Source organism: Dendrobates tinctorius, unplaced genomic scaffold, assembly GCF_039654945.1.
Source record: "Dendrobates tinctorius isolate UK_male_01 unplaced genomic scaffold, ASM3965494v1 ptg000022l, whole genome shotgun sequence".
Lineage (NCBI taxonomy): Eukaryota > Metazoa > Chordata > Amphibia > Anura > Dendrobatidae > Dendrobates > Dendrobates tinctorius.
This window is the reverse complement of record NW_027361690.1, coordinates 39,438,717-39,458,373: the sequence shown is the minus strand read 5'-3', so window position 1 is coordinate 39,458,373 and position 19,657 is coordinate 39,438,717. Positions and strand designations below refer to the sequence as shown.

The 19,657-nt window shown below is 44.1% G+C and overlaps 1 protein-coding gene across 2 annotated transcripts in view; it reads left to right on the top strand.

Annotated features, from left to right (window-relative positions):
• Positions 1-19,657, top strand: part of SERINC4 (serine incorporator 4) — a 114,288-nt gene that overhangs the window by 28,300 nt on the left and 66,331 nt on the right. The window lies entirely within an intron of this gene.

Below are 19,657 nucleotides of genomic sequence, written 5' to 3'. Positions count from 1 at the left end.
TTATATCATAAAAAGTATGAGGAACTCCAATCAATTAGTAGCATTCCAGCAAGGGACTACATGTTTCAGCACTATGTGCTTTCCTCACGGTCGATCCCAATTTCCTCATATTTATATATATATACACTCACTGGCCACTTTATTAGGTACACCATGCTAGTAAGGGGTTGGACCCCCTTTTGCCTTCAGAACTGCCTCAATTCTTCGTGGCAGAGATTCAACAAGGTGCTGGAAGCATTCCTCAGAGATTTTGGACCATATTGACATGATGGCATCACACAGTTGGCGCAGATTTGTCGGCTGCACATCCCTGATGCGAATCTCCCGTTCCACCACATCCCAAAGATGCTCTATTGGATTGAGATCTGGTGACTGAGGAGGCCATTTGAGTACAGTAAACTCATTGTCATGTTCAAGAAACCAATCTGAGATGATTCGAGCTTTATGACATGGCGCATTATCCTGCTGAAAGTAGCCATCAGATGTTGGGTACATTGTGGTCATAAAGGGATGGGCATGGTCAGCAACAATACTCAGGTAGGCTGTGGCGTTGCAACGATGCTCAATTGGTACCAAGGGGCCCAAAGAGTGCCCAGAAAAAATTCCCCACACCATGACACCACCACCACCAGCCTGAACCGTTGATACAAGGCAGGATGGATCCATGCTTTCATGTTGTTTACGCCAAATTCTGACCCTACCATCCGAATGTCGCAGCAGAAATCGAGACTCATCAGACCAGGCAACGTTTTTCCAATCTTCTACTGTCCAATTTCGATGAGCTTGTGCAAATTGTAGCCTCAGTTTCCTGTTCTTAGCTGAGAGGAGTGGTACCCAGTGTGGTCTTCTGCTGCTGTAGCCCATCTGCCTCAAAGTTCGACGCACTGTGCGTTCAGAGATGCTCTTCTGCCTACCTTGGTTGTAACGGGTGGCAATTTGAGTCACTGTTGCCTTTCTATCAGCTCGAACCAGTCTGCCCATTCTCCTCTGACCTCTGGCATCAACATGGCATTTCCGGCCACAGAACTGCCGCTCACTGGATTTTTTTTCTTTTTCGGACCATTCTCTGTAAACCCTAGAGATGGTTGTGCGTGAAAATCCCAGTAGATCAGCAGTTTCTGAAATTCTCAGACCAGCCCTTCTGGCACCAACAATCATGCCACGTTCAAAGGCACTCAAATCACCTTTCTTCCCCATACTGATGCTCGGTTTGAACTGCAGGAGATTGTCTTGACCATGTCTACATGCCTAAATGCACTGAGTTGCCGCCATGTGATTGGCTGATTAGAAATTAAGTCTTAACACACAGTTGGACAGGTGTACCTAATAAAGTGGCCAGTGAGTGTATATATATATATATATATATATATATATATATATATACACACTGTGTATATTTATATATATATATATATATATATATACACTCTCATCCCTGGCTCCTGTGTGTTGCCGCTTCTCGCTATTCGTATGCTCGATATCTTAAAATACAATTGTGGTACACATGGTAGGTGAGAAAGTAAATTTACATACTGAGATAATACTCACAAATTAACCATATACCATGGAAATGTAGGACATGAAAGGACAACTGCACTTCATGCAGAGACAGCCAATACAAACGGCCTACCCCGACGCGCGTTTCGGAGCGCTATGCTCCATCCTCAGGGGGCGCCCCCTGAGCAAGGAACATAGCACTCCGAAACGCGCATCGGGGTAGGCAGTCAGCACTCTCACATACAGCGCTCAGGTAAGGCTACATGCCTAAGGCCCCCTCATGTATATTTTAAATATCAGCATTTGCTATATGATTGATTGTGATTATATGTTATAGGTCACATTAACTGGTCCTTTTTTGAGCACTTGCTCTCTATTCTATGACACATGTCATTTTTCTAGGATCACCGGTTGTGTGTCATATACAATTATCCTTGACTGCCTATACATAATTGATCAATGTGATCTAGTGTAGGTGGGCTAACCTGGGTTCCTGTGGGTGGTTTTTGTGCTTCATACGGCCCCTTTTTTGCTAATTTGCGCATGCGGTATTCCCTTTCCCCTTGTCTCCATGCAATTCTGTGTCCATGCTTTTTTACTACATAATCATGAATAAAATTGTGCTTTTATTGTACTTCTTGACTACATTTGTATTGGCTGTCTATGCTCGATATCTGTAGATTTACAGGGCAAAAGTTTGCAAAGGTTTTCCTTTTTCTTATTAGAATGTGCACAATATAGACTCATCAAAACGAGCAAGCCACATCCATATAACAAATGATGGGAGGTAAGCAAAAAACACTTAAGAATATATATTTTTATTAGAATTAATATAATGACAATACACTTAAAAACGATAAAAGCGACAGTGCCTCACATGGCCCCCTGAAGAAGTGTATTCGAGAACGCGCGTCGGGGTAGGGATCGCCTGACATGCCCATGACCAACGCGTTACATTAGGTAAAACTGACTGCAATCTTATAAATATGACCCCTTCACTGCCTCCCTGAGCACTGTCTCTATACTAGGAGTTTTCAGGCTGCTATTCTGCACAGGCATTATACACTGCAGTAACTTTCTCCATCCAGTTTAGTGTTTACATCCCTTCTATTTGCATGTTTGCAACTTTGGCACTTTTTTATGCAATGAGCTCCTGTATTTTACTTCATTAAGGGAGCATATTGGGTCATTAGTTACCTGTTTCTATGTACCAATTCTTTTACTGGTCTTTATGGGCTATATTGCCAGTCCTTCCCCCATTTCTGTGAGGTACTGTCACTTTTGTGATTTTTTTTTTTTGTGTTTTGTCATTATATTAATTCTAATAAAAATATATATTTTTTGTTCTATATTTTCTTAAGTGTTTTTTGATTACCTCCCATCATTTGTTATATGGATGTGGTTTGCTCGTTTTGATTTGTTACGTATTTAGTAAACACTATTATTGCGCTTTGGATCACATCTCATGATATGAACAATGTAGACTCAGACTAAGAGCAGGAAAACCATGAAGGAATACATTTGGAAACAAGAAGTAAAGAAACATGTGAAACAAACAAGAATATGTGTTAAACCTTAGCTCTCTCAAAGTCCCTGCTTTTCCTCTGACGATAGATTTTTTCACTCTTGACATTCTCTCAAGCAGCTTCATCAGGTAGTCACTTAAAATGGTTACCAATGTACAGATATGCCTTGTCAAGAGCTCTTTTCTGGAATCATTGGCCTTCAAAAAGTGTTTGCAACCATCAGGAGTGTTTTGCAGAGGCAATGTTGGTACACAGTTCTGTACAGTAAAACTATTAGTAAAGCCCTATTCCACAAATGTTCTAAGCCAGAATATGGCAATACCCTCTCAACTAAGTAAAGGAAAATGACAATCCGTCATTACTTTAAGACATGTAGGACAGTTATGGAAATTTGCTAGAACATTGAAGGCATACTCAAGTGCAGTCATGAAAACCATTAATTGCTATGATGAAACTGGCTCTCATGAGGCTCTCCCCAGGAAAGCAAGACCAAGAATGTCCTCTGCTGCAGAGGATAACTTCATCAGAGTTAACAGCCTCAGAAATCACAAATTGACAGCACTTCAGATACCAACACTCATGAATGGTTCAAATATATTAAGAGGCAGACACATGTCAACCTTAACTGTCCAAGAAGTAGGCCTTTATGTTCAAAGTGGTGCAAAGAAGATACTTTGAACTGAGGACCTACTGAAAACCGTGAAAAAAAGAGACTTTTTTTGGGTCAAGCAACACAAGGACTAGACATAAAGTCTTTGGAAATCTGTACTGTGGTCTGATGAGTCAAAATGTGTGATTTGTTGGTACTAAGCCTGATGTTTTTGTGAGATACAGAAAAGTTGAACAGATTGTTTCCATATCTATGCTTTGCCGATTACACTGTTGGTATCTTAATCCAAAGTTAAAGCATCCGGGGATGAAGTGCTGCATCAAATGAAATGACCTCCACAATTACCCGACCTCAACCAAATTCAAATGGTTTGAGATGAATCGAACTGCAGAGTGAAGGCAAATCAGCAAACAAGTGCACAGCACCCCCTCGGGAGATCTTTCGAGACTGTAGGAAAGCCAACCTGATGAAGCTGCTTGAGAGAGTGCCAAGGGGTGTAAAACCTTGAGGAATTTAAGGCTTAATGCTAATTCTGGTTTGTCTCACAAGTTTCACATAGTTTTCCTAGTTTCATTCTGAATTTACAGTGTGCACATTCCAATAAGGACAAGGAAAACCATTGCATAACCAGGTGTGTCCAAACTTTTGAACGGAACTGTATGTACATATAGATCTATATATAGTTTTGCAATGGAGAACTATAACATAGGTTTTCTAAACACCTTACCTCCATTCAGCAGCTAAAGCCAAAATTACATGACACAAAATTGAATGGGAGCAACTTAACTGCCCCTTTATCACCAATTGTAGAAGACAGGGTTTTGAATAGTGAGATTTTTTTCCCCTGTGAGAGTTCACAGTGAGACAAGGAGTGACCAAGGTTCCTGGCAGATGCTAATCTCCCCTTAGAATGATTATGGGGGACCAACAAATAAAGTAGCACTATAACATGAAAACAGGAAATATATGAAATATGAATTGCATTCCTGCTATAGAAAATACGAAATATGAGAACGCTTCGCACATAACTAGGTCAATTGATGAGTACCCAGCAGTTGTGATAAGGCGCTTCTTATTCCTGGGAACCTATCCTAATGTGAATCATCTCCTTGGCTGAAGCCTGCATTTATGTGGGTTGACAGGATCCTAATATGATTTAAACCACCAGAGGCTGATGGGTGGAGAGCTCAGTCAGAGAGACTATGTATACAAAAACTGTCAATTCCAAACAGAAAACGGGTGTGTGTACAGGTGCTTACTAAGAGTAGACATCTCTCTATATAACCAACAAATAAAGTTAAAAGAGGAAAAAAATCCAGCTCTTGGGTCCTTGGAAATTCATCATTTATTAGAAAAACTTTTAAAACTCCAACTTCATAACAAAGGCATAATCACACAAATCCCCAGGGATGATAAGCAGACGCGTTTCAAGCTCATAAGCTATTATTCATTGCAATGAATAAGAGCTTATGAGCTCGAAACGCGTCTGCTTAGAATTTCTGGGGATTTATGTGATTATGCCTTTATTATGAAGTTGGAATTTTAAAAGTTTTTCTAATAAATGATGAATTTCCAAGGACCCAAGAGCTGGATTTTTTTTCGTCTTTTAATTGAACTCCCTGCTGCACTACAGATCTTCCGTGCTCGGGCTCCTGAAGGATTGAGGGGTGAGCTGACCTTTTTCTTTAAAGGTAATCTGTCACCCCTTTTTTGAGATATCATATAATGATATCATTCAATTGTGTGTCACATAAGGATTCTCTTAGTACTTTTGCTTCCCCCTGACCCCGCACCTTTCATGCATAAATACCTTTTTTATATCGGTTCAGATGTATGTAAACTGCCACTGTCCGGTCCAATGGGCGGGGCTTATTCGCCTGCTCCCTCCTCCCTGTCTTGCTCTACACAAGAAGAAATGCGTGACAGATGGGGTGACAGATTCCCTTTAACAAATAAAGTTGCACTCTGTAGCGCTATAGCATGCAAACATGAAATATGAATTATTTATGGGTAAGCTATCATATATCTGTGGTTTTATTAGTACTTTGATAGCTAAATTTCCTGCATTGACTAACCCATACATATACCTGCTTCTTGATCTCAGAAAATGTAAGGCTCCTTTATGGCTGCATGATTTAGTAGAAACCACATGACCATTAACAGCCAAGCAAGCCATTTGCAATTCATTTTAAATGATACAGTGTAAAGCCTTTGCGACATTTAGGAAGCAGCTTGTCAGGAGATGAACCTTGGAAGTGTGATACATATACGCCAATCACTATGAGTGACTCCAACCTAAGGAAGATTTAAGGATGAGCTGTTATGTTCTATGGATCAGACACTGATTTTCCTGAGAATCTATCTCCAGAGCTTATTTTAAATGGGACCTGTAATGTAAAAAAAAATGCTTTTAACTTGCACATATGGGGTTGACCCAGGGGCAGACACTGACAGCTTGGGGCCCCTGTGCAAGAAACGTGCCTGGGCCCCCTACCTTTTATGGCGACAAAGCTACATACAGTATATATATATATATATATATATATATATATATATATTGTGGCAGGGCTAAGGGTCGTGTAATCGATGGGAGATATGTGTCTCATAAATGGCTTGTCTCTATAATGTAAGGCAGAAGTAAAGCATAACAGATATTGTTATTGTTTTTGTTTGAAGGACCTGTGGTGAGGTCACAGTCAGGTGACCAGTCAGCTGCTGGGAACGTGGGTGTGGCTACAGCCTTATAATGTGGCCTGCTCCTGAACCAAGGAGTTGTGTGTGGGGAGGACTAAGCCTCCCATGTGTGCTGAGACTCCTGCTCTGAGTCTACAACTACGGACATTGTGTTATTTTGCCTGAGCTAAAAGGCTATTTGTTTGCTGTTACGTTGCCTTGTGCGTTTATGCTGTGAATAAACTGCAAGCACTGTGGAAGAACCTGTCTCACATTTGTCTCCCGCTGCACCTAAGCGAGCCACATCCCCACAATATATATACACTCACTGGCCACTTTATTAGGTACACCTGTCCAACTGTGTGTTAAGACTTAATTTCTAATCAGCCAATCACATGGCGGCAACTCAGTGCATTTAGGCATGTAGACATGGTCAAGACAATCTCCTGCAGTTCAAACCGAGCATCAGTATGGGGAAGAAAGGTGATTTGAGTGCCTTTGAACGTGGCATGATTGTTGGTGCCAGAAGGGCTGGTCTGAGAATTTCAGAAACTGCTGATCTACTGGGATTTTCACGCACAACCATCTCTAGGGTTTACAGAGAATGGTCCGAAAAAGAAAAAAAATCCAGTGAGCGGCAGTTCTGTGGCCGGAAATGCCATGTTGATGCCAGAGGTCAGAGGAGAATGGGCAGACTGGTTCGAGCTGATAGAAAGGCAACAGTGACTCAAATTGCCACCCGTTACAACCAAGGTAGGCAGAAGAGCATCTCTGAACGCACAGTGCGTCGAACTTTGAGGCAGATGGGCTACAGCAGCAGAAGACCACACTGGGTACCACTCCTCTCAGCTAAGAACAGGAAACTGAGGCTAAAATTTGCACAAGCTCATCGAAATTGGACAGTAGAAGATTGGAAAAACGTTGCCTGGTCTGATGAGTCTCGATTTCTGCTGCGACATTCGGATGGTAGGGTCAGAATTTGGCGTAAACAACATGAAAGCATGGATCCATCCTGCCTTGTATCAACGGTTCAGGCTGGTGGTGGTGGTGTCATGGTGTGGGGAATTTTTTCTGGGCACTCTTTGGGCCCCTTGGTACCAATTGAGCATCGTTGCAACGCCACAGCCTACCTGAGTATTGTTGCTGACCATGTCCATCCCTTTATGACCACAATGTACCCAACATCTGATGGCTACTTTCAGCAGGATAATGCGCCATGTCATAAAGCTCGAATCATCTCAGATTGGTTTCTTGAACATGACAATGAGTTTACTGTACTCAAATGGCCTCCTCAGTCACCAGATCTCAATCCAATAGAGCATCTTTGGGATGTGGTGGAACGGGAGATTCGCATCAGGGATGTGCAGCCGACAAATCTGCGCCAACTGTGTGATGCCATCATGTCAATATGGTCCAAAATCTCTGAGGAATGCTTCCAGCACCTTGTTGAATCTCTGCCACGAAGAATTGAGGCAGTTCTGAAGGCAAAAGGGGGTCCAACCCCTTACTAGCATGGTGTACCTAATAAAGTGGCCAGTGAGTGTATAGCCACACACACATACATGTGTATATATATCACATAGTCTCCTTCTTTATTATGTATATTGCCATCACCTATTATACAGCGCCCTCTCTTGTTGTGTACAGTACCGTCCCTTACATATCGGATTATATAGTGCCCTGTTTTTTTATTACATACCGTCCTATCTTGTTAGCTGTATAATGCAATGATGGCTGATGGAGCATGGGAAAGTTTCTTTTCTAATGGAGGAGCTGATGGACAGGTTGTCTGGTCACCGGCTCCTCCATCAGCAGTCATTTTTTATCTAAAAAGAGAGGGGACTATGTAATAAAAGAGGGCGCTGTGAGTAACAAAATTAACAAGAATGCACTAAGTAAGGCTAGTTTCACATTAACGTTTATGGCTGCAGCGTCGGGCTGCGCACGGCCGCCGCTAAGCCCCGCCCCCGGCCGTGCCTCCGCCGGTAGCTCCACCTACGGACGCATGACGCTGCATGCGTCCTGCGTCCCCTATCTTTAGCACTGGGGACGCAGGCCGTGTGCAGTATGCGTTTGGCGGCGCATGCATCCTTTTGACACTGCGCCGACCAGCGCCAAACGCAACAGGTTGCAATTTGGTGCGCTCGGCGCAGCGTCAAAAGGACGCATGCGCCGCCAAACGCATACTGCGCACGGCCTGCGTCCCCAGTGCTAAAGATGGGGGACACAGGACGCATGCAGCATCGTGCGTCTGTAGGCGAAGCTACCGGCAGAGGTGCAGCAGGGGGCGGGGCTTAGCGGCGGCCGTGCGCAGCCCAACGCGGCGGTAAACGCTAATGTGAAACTAGCTTTAGAGACAGCACTGTACATAACAGCAGAGGAAGCTGCAGTCATATGTTAAAGTTTGGGCACCCCTATTAATGTTAACCTTTTTTCTTTATAACAATTTTGGTTTTTGCAACAGCTATTTCAGTTTCATATATCTAATAACTGATGGACTCAGTTATATTTCTGGATTCAAATGAGGTTTATTGTACTAACAGAGAATGTGCAATCTGCATTTAAACAAAATTTGACCGGTGCAAAAGTATGGGCACCTCAACATAAAAGTGACATTAATATTTCGTAGATCCTCCTTTTGCAAAAATAACAGCCTCTAGTCGCTTCCTGTAGCTATTAATGAGTTCCTGGATCCTGGATGAAGGTATTTGTGACCATTCCTGTTTACAAAACAATTCCAGTTCAGTTAAGTTTGATGGTCGCCAAGCATGGACAGCCCGCTTCAAATCATCCCACAGATGTTCAATGATATTCAGGTCTGGGGACTGGGATGGCCATTCCAGAACATTGTAATTGTTCCTCTGCATGAATGCCTGAGTAGATTTGGAGCGGTGTTTTGGATCATTGTCTTGCTGAAATATCCATCCCCTGCGTAACTTCAACTTCGTCACTGATTCTTGCACATTATTGTCAAGAATCTGCTGATACTGAGTTGAATCCATGCGACCCTCAACTTTAACAAGATTCCCGTTGTCGGCATTGGCCACACAGCCCCAAAGCATGATGGAACCTCCACCAAATTTTACTGTGGGTAGCAAGTGTTTTTCTTGGAATGCTGTGTTTTTTAGCCTCCATGCATAACACCTTTTTGTATGACCAAACAACTCAAACTTTGTTTCATCAGTCCACAGGACCTTCTTCCAAAATGTAACTGGCTTGTCCAAATGTTCTTTTGCATACCTCAGGCGACTCTGTTTGTGGTGTGCTTGCAGAAACGGCTTCTTTCGCATCACTCTCCCATACAGCTTCTCCTTGTGTAAAGTGCGCTGTATTGTTGACCGATGCACAGTGACACCATCTGCAGCAAGATGATGCTGCAGGTCTTTGGAGGTGGTCTGTGGATTGTCCTTGACTGTTCTCACCATTCTTCTTCTCTGCCTTTCTGATATTTTTCTTGGCCTGCCACTTCTGGGCTTAACAAGAACTGTACCTGTGTTCTTCCATTTCCTTACTATGTTCCTCACAGTGGAAACTGACAGGTTAAATCTCTGAGACAACATTTTGTATCCTTCTCCTGAAAAGCTATGTTGAATAATCTTTGTTTTCAGATCATTTGAGAGTTGTTTTGAGGAGCCCATGATGCCACTCTTCATAGGAGAATCAAATAGGAGAACTACTTGCAAGTGGCCACCTTAAATACCTTTTCTCATGATTTGATACACCTGGCTATGAAGTTCAAACCTCAATGAGGTTACAAAACAAATTTAGTGCTTCAGGAAGTCAGTAAAAAGTAGTTAGGAGTGTTCAAATCAAGAAAATTAAGGGTGACCATACTTTTGCACCAGTCAAATTTTGTTTAAATGCAGATTGCACATTTTCTGTTAGTACAATAAACCTCATTTGAATCCAGAAATATAACTGAGTCCATCAGTTATTAGATATATGAAACTGAAATAGCTGTTGCAAAAACCAAAATTGTTATAAAGAAAAAAGGTTAACATTAATAGGGGTGCCCAAACTTTAACATATTACTGTATATACTAAGGGACAGTGTTAGACTTAATAAGCGATAATGTCTTCCTCCACCTCCCTCTGCTCCTAAGTCCATTATAAGTCCCCCTTCCTTCCATCCCAATTCCCCACACCCCTCATTGTCCTCCTCCCCCAGCATCCCATTATTGTCATCTCCCCCACCCCATCATTGCCCTCTTCACCACCTCCATCATTGCCTTCTCCCCCACCACTATCATTGCTTTCTCCCCTTCCACCCCGTCATTGATCATTCCATCACCTCCTTCATTTCCTCCTCCCCCACCACCCCCATCATTGTCTCTCCCCCCACCACTCCCTTCATTGCCATTCCACCACCTCCATCATTTCCTCCTCCCCTACCACCTACCACCCCCATTATTGCCCTTTCCACTACCACCATCTTTGCCTTCTCCTCATCCCCATCATTGCCTTCTTCCCATCACCCGATCATTGCCTTCTCCCCATCACCCCCATCATTGCCTTCTCCCCATCACCCCCATCATTGCCTTCTCCCCATCACCCCCATCACTGCCTTCTCCCCATCACTGCCTTCTCCCCATCACCCCCATCAATGCCCTCTCCATCACTCCATTATTGCCTTCTACCCATCATGGCCTTCTCCCCATCACCCCCATCATTGCTTTCTCCCCCATCACTGTCTTCTCCCAATCACCCCCATCATTGCCCTCTCCATCACCCCCATCATTGCCCTCTCCATCACCCCCATCATTGCCTTCTCTCCATCACCCCCATCATTGCCTTCTCCCCATCACCCCCATCATGGCCTTCTCCCCATCACCCCCATCATGTCCTTCTCCCCATCACCCCCATCATGTCCTTCTCCCCATCACCCCCATCATGGCCTTCTCCTCCACCTACACACACACAGACACACACACAGCAACATTCACCTGTCTGGACATTCCCCTACAGCACTACACATGCACACACACCCACACACACCACCACTCATCTCTATACACACACACACACATATACATACAGGCAGCACCTCTCACCTGTCCGCACCGGAGGCACTCCCGCAGCTTTACTGGCGCCCGCGCTTCCTCTCTCTGCCACAGCAGGCCGCTGAATAATGACATCATCCAGCGGCGCTGCTGTCTATGTGAGAGGAAGCACAAGCCAGGCAGGACGGATCACTGCAGCTCCGCTGCTATTTTCTCTTGTAGGCAGCGGAGCTGCAGGGATCGCTTCCTGCCCACCGCACATGAGGGCAATCTAGCAAGGGGCCCCCCGGTGCCTTGGGGCCGGATACACAGGCCAGATTGCCCTCATTAGTATCTGCCCTGCAGAGGCCCCCTCCACTTCCAGGCCCCGGTGCAGCCGCACAGACGGTATGTCCGCCCATGGGTTGACCTGCAGTTTAATAGCGTTCTGAAACTGCCACAGCTCAGTACATATTGAGTGGCTGCTGTAACCTGGTCCCCCGGCACTGACTTACAGCAGACTCTGCAGTGCATTAGTACAAAGCCAACTGTCAGTCAATGCCAGCGGTGCAGTTACAGTCGCCGATCACTATATACTGAGCGGTGACTGCAGCCATGCAAGCTGCCCCCCAATGACTAAAATTAATTTCCTCCTTGTAGCAGGGCTCTCAGTGCCGGAGTTGAACGCTATTAACCTGCAGATTAACTCCGTATCTGCAGGTTAATAGCGTTTTTTTTTTTTTTACAGGTTCTCTTTAAATGAAAAGAGGACAGTCATCACATGTCTCACACTGGTAATGCCCTCTTTCATATAAAATAAGGTCTGGAGGCAGTCTCAGGGAGATCTATGTCCATTCCATAGATCTTAACAGTTAATTTGCATATTAAGAAAACAATCATTCCGCTTAATACATTGAATCCTAGATGTCAAGATATCACTGTATTCAGCTTCCTACATGCCCATATAGACTGCTTAGGAGGGTTGAGCCTACTGAGAGATTTCCTATAAAACCCAGTGTAAGGTTCCATTTTGCTAAGTGTAGTGTGGAAACCCTGAATGCCAGTGAAACGTGACGCGGTGACTATTACCTCCCACACACCTCCTATACTTTCCCTTTTGAGGGTGGTGGGAGTGACCTGTGATGTGGTTAGGAGGATGAGCAAGGAAGCAAGAGAAGCTGTCATACTTAACAATAAAATCTTTTATTGCGATAGATGAACTTATAAAGAGAGAACAGATATCGTAGCAGGCATCAGACTGGATGATGTTCTTAGATGATATTGACAGATTTCATACAGGTGGTTATATATGGCAGTGTTTTACATTTTGTGGAATGTTGGCTCACTTAACTGCTTCTCGAGGTAGACACAGGCACAAGTGGGTTAAAGTCTCTGGGTGGATTGTTGTATCATAAACCGTCACAGAAAAACAGACTTTCTGGCTCAAAAGGAAATGAAAAGTTCATAAACAAGTCCTGCCCAGCACTTCTGGGCCAACACATATGGCAGCTCTCACAGGAGCATCAGCCTAGAGGATTCCTTGCCTCTACACAACAGACAAAAGAAAAAAAAAACTGTCTGGACATTTATTTCTCCAGCCACACCCTTGAGGTGGAGATATGGTGAGTAGGCGTCCAGCCAATCTCTTACCTACTCACCTAAAAACCTGCCGATAACATGGCTGCTTAACTCTTTCAACACATATCATGCTGAAAAGAAACTTATGGATTTCTAGATCACGGAGGACCCTATCACAATGTCTTCTAAAATACGATCTCATAATGATGCCAATCCATCTCATCAGAATCCTTCTTTTCTACTTTTGTGAAAGCTGGCCGCTGTGGCAGGTACCTTTACAGACGATAAATTGACGACTGAGATAGGCAGAAAGACCGGCACCACTGTGGCAGCAGCAGCCAATTTATGAGTCCATTTGGAGAAGCTGATTATACCTTGCCCTTGGGATCATGGGGGCCAGAAAAAAAACAATTCAGGCAATGTCCGCAAGCAAGAAAAAAAGGTTGGCACTCACCGTTCCATTGAAAAGTTCCTTTTATTGGTCCATGTTAAAACATACAAGCAGGAAGGTGTGTGGTACACACCCGACAACTGCTGTTTCGCACCTCGTGCGCTTCAACGGGTCCTCATCCGGTGTGTACCACACAAATGCCTTCCTGTTTGTATGTTTTAACATGGACCAATAAAAGGAACTTTTAACCTCTTAAAGATCGCCGATACACCTTTTAATGGCGGCAGTTAAGGGTACTTATGCCTCAGCGCCGATTTTTAACCCCTTCCCGACCTTTGACACAGCGTATGTGTCATGAAAGTCGGTGCCAATCCGACCTATGACGCATACCCTGTGTCATGAATTCAAAGCCCCCCTGCGGGTCGGGTGACCAGGGGCAATGAAAGGTCACCCGACCCGCAGATACAGGGGGCTTTGTAATTCACCACAGGGGGCGTGGCTTCGCCCCCACGTGGCTACGATCGCTCTGATTGGCTGTTAAAAGTGAAACAGCCAATCAGAGCGATAGTAATATTTCATTATTATTATTATTATTATTTATTGTTATAGCGCCATTTATTCCATGGCGCTTTACATGTGAGGAGGGGTATGCATAAAAACAAGTACAATAATCTTAAACAATACAAGTCATAACTGGTACAGGAGGAGAGAGGACCCTGCCCGCGAGGGCTCACAATCTTCAAGGGATGGGTGATAATACAGTAGGCGAGGGTAGAGCTGGTCGTGCAGCGGTTTGGTCGATCGGTGGTTACTGCAGGTTATAGGCTTGTCGGAAGAGGTGGGTCTTCAGGCTCTTTTTGAAGGTTTCGATGGTAGGTGAGAGTCTGATATGTTGTGGTAGAGAGTTCCAGAGTAGGGGTGATGCGCGAGAGAAATCTTGTATGCGATTGTGGGAAGAGGAGATAAGAGGGGAGTAAAGAAGGAGATCTTGTGAGGATCGGAGGTTGCGTGCAGGAAAGTACCGGGAGACGAGGTCACAGATGTATGGAGGAGACAGGTTGTGGATTGCTTTGTATGTCATGGTTAGGGTTTTGTAATGGAGTCTCTGGGCAATTGGGAGCCAGTGAAGGGATTGACAGAGGGGAGAAGCTGGGGAATAGCGGGGGGACAGGTGGATTAGTCGGGCAGCAGAGTTTAGAATAGATTGGAGGGGTGCGAGAGTGTTTGAGGGGAGGCCACAGAGCATGAGGTTGCAGTAGTCAAGGCGAGAGATGATGAGGGCATGGACTAGGGTTTTTGCAGATTCTTGGGTGAGGAATGAACGGATGCGTGAAATATTTTTGAGTTGAAGTGGGCAGGAAGTGGAAAGGGTTTGGATATGTGGTTTGAAGGAGAGATCAGCGTCAAGGATTACTCCGAGGCAGCGAGCTTGTGGGACTGGGGAGAGTGGGCAGTCATTTACTGTAATTGATAGGTTCGTAGGGGGGGTCACGTGAGATGGGGGAAAGATGATGAATTCTGTTTTGTCCATGTTGAGTTTCAGATATCTAGTGGATGAATCAATGAAAATTGATTAAATATTACAATCCAGCCATGGCCGATGCTGCAGTAGCATCGGACATGGCTGGAGAAACCGATTTGACCCCCCCCACCGGCGATCGCCCCCCCTGCCACTGAATGACAGCGGCGATCTGCCGCCGCTGTCATCATCTGCCCCCCCTCCCATTCCCTTCGCTCCCCGCCAGCTTCCGATCCCCCCCTCACCCACTCTCACCGCCCCCGGCACCTTTCAAGTCCCCCCGTCGCTCCCGGTGTCCGGCGGGTCCGGTTCATGGGCGCCGCCATCTTAGAAAATGGCAGGCGCATGCGCAGTGCGCCCGCCCGAATCTGCCGGCTGCAGATTCCATTATTTCATTTTGATCACTCTCAGAGTGATCAAAATGAAATAAAAAGTAAATGAACCCCCCGATTATCACCCCCATAGGTAGGAAGAACTAATAAAATAAAGAAAATATTTTTATTTTTCCATCAGGGTTAGGGTTAGGGTTGGAAAGAGGGTTAGGGTTAGGGTTGGAAAGAGGGTTAGGGTTGGAAAGAGAGTTAGGGTTAGGGTTGGAAAGAGGGTTAGGGTTGGAAAGAGGGTTAGGGTTAGGGTTGGAAAGAGGGTTAGGGTTAGGGTTGGAAAGAGGGTTAGGGTTGAAAAGAGGGTTAGGGTTGGAATTAGGGTTAGGGTTGGAAAGAGGGTTAGGGTTGAAAAGAGGGATAGGGTTGAAAAGAGGGTTAGGGTTAGAATTAGGGTTAGGCTTGTGGTTAGTGTTATGGTTAGTGTTGGGTTTAGGGGTGTGTTGGGGTTAGGGTTAGGGTTGGGATTAGGGTTAGGGATGTGTTGGGGTTAGGGTTGTGGTTAGGGGTGTGTTGGGGTTAGGGTTGGAGTTAGAATTGAGGGGTTTCCACTGTTTAGCCACATCAGGGGGTCTCCAAACACGACATGGTGCAACCTTTGATTCCAGCCAATTTTGCGTTCAAAAAGTCAAATGGTGCTCACTCCCTTCCAAGCCCCGACGTGTGCCTAAACAGTGGTTTACCCCCACATATGGGGTATCAGCGTACTCAGGAAAAATTGAACAACAACTTTTGGGGTCTAATTTCTCCTGTTACCCTTGGGAAAATAAAAAATTGGGGGCTAGAAAATTATTTTTGTGGAAAAAAAATGTTTTTTTCATTTTCATGTCTCTGCATTATAAACTTCTGTGACGCACTTGGGGGTTGAAAGTGCTCACCATACATCTACATAAGTTCCTTGGAAGGTCTAGTTTCCAAAATGGGGTCACTTGTGGGGGGTTTCCACTGTTTAGGCACATCAGGGGCTCTGCAAACGTAATGACGACTGCAGACTATTCCATCAAAGTCTGCATTTCAAAACGTCACTACTTCCATTCCGAGCCCTGACGTGTGCCCAAACAATGGTTCCCCCACACATATGGGGTATCAGCATACTCAGGACAAACTGGACAACAACTTTTGGGGTCCAATTTATCCTGTTACCCTTGTGAAAAAAAAAATTGCGGGCTAAAAATAATTTTTTTTGAGGGAAAAAAATAATTTTTTATTTTCACGGCTCTGCGTTATAAACTTCTGTGAAGCACTTGGGGGTTCAAGGTGCTCACCATACATCTAGATAAGTTCCCTGGGGGGTCTAGTTTCCAAAATGGGGTCACTTGTGGGAGGTTTCTACTGTTTAGGCACACGGGCTCAGCAAATGTAACATGACGCCCGCAGACCATTCCATCAAAGTCAGCATTTCAAAATGTCACTACTTCCCTGCTGAGACCCAACGTGTGCCCAAACAGTGGTTTCCCCCCACATATGGGGTACCAGCGTACTCAGGACAAACTGGACAACAACTTTTGGGGTCCAATTTCTCCTGTGACCCTTGTGAAAATAAAAAATTGCGAGCTAAAATTTCATTTTTTGAGGAAAAAAAAAGATTTTTTATTTTCATGGCTCTGCGTTACAATCTTCTGTGAAGCACTTCGGGGTTCAAGGTGCTCACCACACATCTAGGCAAGTTCCTTATGGGGTCTAGTTTCCAAAATGGGGTCACTTGTGGGGGGTTTCCACAGTTTAGGAACATCAAGGGCTCTGCAAATGTAACATGATGCCCGCAGACCATTCCATCAAAGTCTGCATACCAAAACGTCACTACTTCCCTTCCGAGCCCTGACGTGTGCCCATACAGTGGTCATCCCCCACATATGGGTTATCAGCGTACTCAGGACAAACTAGACAACAACTTTTGGGGTCCAATTTCTCCTGTTACCCTTGTGAAAAAAAAAATTGCGGGCTAAAAATCATTTTTTTTGAGGGGAAAAAAATGATTTTTTATTTTCACGGCTCTGCGTTATAATCTTCTGTGAAGCACTTGGGGTTCAAGGTTCTCACCACACATCTAGATAAGTTCCTTGGGGGGTCTTGTTTCCAAAATGGGGTCCCTTGTGGGGGGTTTCTACTGCTTAGGCACACAGGGGCTCAGCAAATGTAACATGATGCCCGCAGACTATTCCATCAAAGTCAGCATTTCAAAATGTCACTACTTCCCTTCCGAGCCCCGACGTGTGCCCAAACAGTGGTCTCCCCCCACATATGGGGTACTAGCGTACTCAGGACAAACTGGACAACAACTTTTGTGGTCCAATTTATCCTGGTACCCTTGTGAAAATAAAAAATTGCAGACTAAAAAATTTTTTTTTAGGAAAAAAATTTTTTTTTTTAATTTCACTGCTCTGCATTATAAACTTCTGTGAATCACCTGGGGGTTCAAAGTGCTCACTATGCATCTAGATAAGTTCCTTAGGGGGTCTAGTTTCCAAAATGGGGTCATTTGTGGGGGAGCTCCAAAGTTTAGGCACACAGGGGATCTCCAAACACGACATGGTGTCCTCTAACGATTGGAGCCAATTTTCATTTCAAAAAGTCAAATGGTGCTCATTCCCTTCTGCGCCCTGCCGTGCACCCAAACAGTGCCCCCCCCCACATATGGGGTACCAGCGTACTCAGGACAATCTGGACAACAACTTTTGTGATCCAATTTCTCCTGTTACCCTTGTGAAAATAAAAAATAGCGTGCTAAAAAATCATTTTTGAGGAAAAAAAAATGATTTTTTATTTTCACTGCTCTATGTTATAAACTTTTGTGAGGCACTTGGAGGTTCAAAGTGCTCACTACACATCTAGATAAGTTCCTTAAGGGGTCTAGTTACCAAAATGGTGTCACTTGTGGGGGAGCTCCAATGTTTAGGCACACAGGGGATCTCCAAACGCGACATGGTGTCCGATAACGATTGGAGCTAATTTTCCATTCAAAAAGTCAAATGGCGCTCCTTCCCTTCCGGGCCCTGCCCTGCACCCAAACAGTGGTTTATGACCACATATGAGGTATTGGTGTGCTCAGGAGAAATTGCCCAACAAATTTTAGGATCCATTTTATCCTGTTGCCCATGTGAAAATGAAAAAACTGAGGCTAAAAGATAATTTTTGTGAAAAAAAAGTACTTTTTTTTTTTTTTCCAGATCAATTTGAGAAGCACCTGGGGGTTCAAAGTGATCACTATGCATCTAGATAAGTTCCTTGGGGGGTCTATTTTCCAAAATGGGGTCACTTGTGGGGGAGCTCCAGTGTTTAGGCACACAGCGACTCTCCAAACGCGACATGGCAACCGCTAAATATTCCAGCATATTTTCCATTCAAAAAGTCAAATGGTGCTCCTTCCCATCTGAGCCCTGCCGTACGCCCAAACAGTGGTTTATGACCACATATGAGGTATCGGTGTACTCAGGGGAAATTGCCCAACAAATTTTAGGATCCATTTTATCCTGTTGCCCATGTGCAAATGAAAAAATTGATGCTGAAAGGAAATTTGTGTTGGAAAAATTAAAATGTCCATTTTTTCCTTCCACATTGCCTTAGCTGTTGTGAAACACCTGAAGGGTTAATAATCTTCTTGAATGTGGTTTTGAGTAGCTTGAGGGGTGCAGTTTTTAGAATGGTGTCACTTTTGGGTATTTTCTGCCATATAGACCCCTCAAAGTGACTTCAAATGTGAGGTGGTCCATAAAAAAAATGGTTTTGTAAATTTTGTTGTAAAAATGAGAAATCGCTGGTCAACTTTTAACCCTTATAACTTCCTAACAAAAAAATATTTTGCTTCCAAAATTGTGCTGATGTAAAGTAGACATGTGGGAAATGTTATTTAGTAACTATTTTGTGTCACATAACTCTCTAGTTTAACAGAATAAAAATTCAAAATTTGAAAATTGCGAAATTTTCAAAATTTTCGCCAAATTTCTGATTTTTTCACAAATAAACGCAAAAATTATCGACCTAAATTTACCACTAACATGAAGTCCAATATGTCACGAAAAAACAATCTCAGAATCGCTAGGATGCGTTGAAGCATTCCAGAGTTATTACCTCATAAAGGGACACTGGTCAGAATTGCAAAAAATGGCCAGGTCATTAAGGTCAAAATAGGCTGGGTCATGAAGGGGTTAATATCAGAGGAGAGAGAAATACAGTCCCCCCGATTCCCCCCCTGGTACCTCTGGTGTCACTGCAACCCCCACGTTAAGTCCCCCGGGCCGCTGGCGTGTTCTTCCGGGAGAAAATGGCGGGTGCATGCGCAGTGTGCCCGCCGAGATATGCCAGCCGGCAGCAATAGGAAATTTTTCCTATTGGTTCATTTGATCACTGTGATAGGGTCTATCACAGTGATCAAAATAAAAAAAAGTAGTAAATTAAACCCCCTTTATTACCTTCATAGTTAGGTAAAAATAATAAAATAAAAAAAGTATTTATTTCCATTTTTCCATTAGGGTTAGAGTTGGGCTAAAGTGAGTCGGGCTAA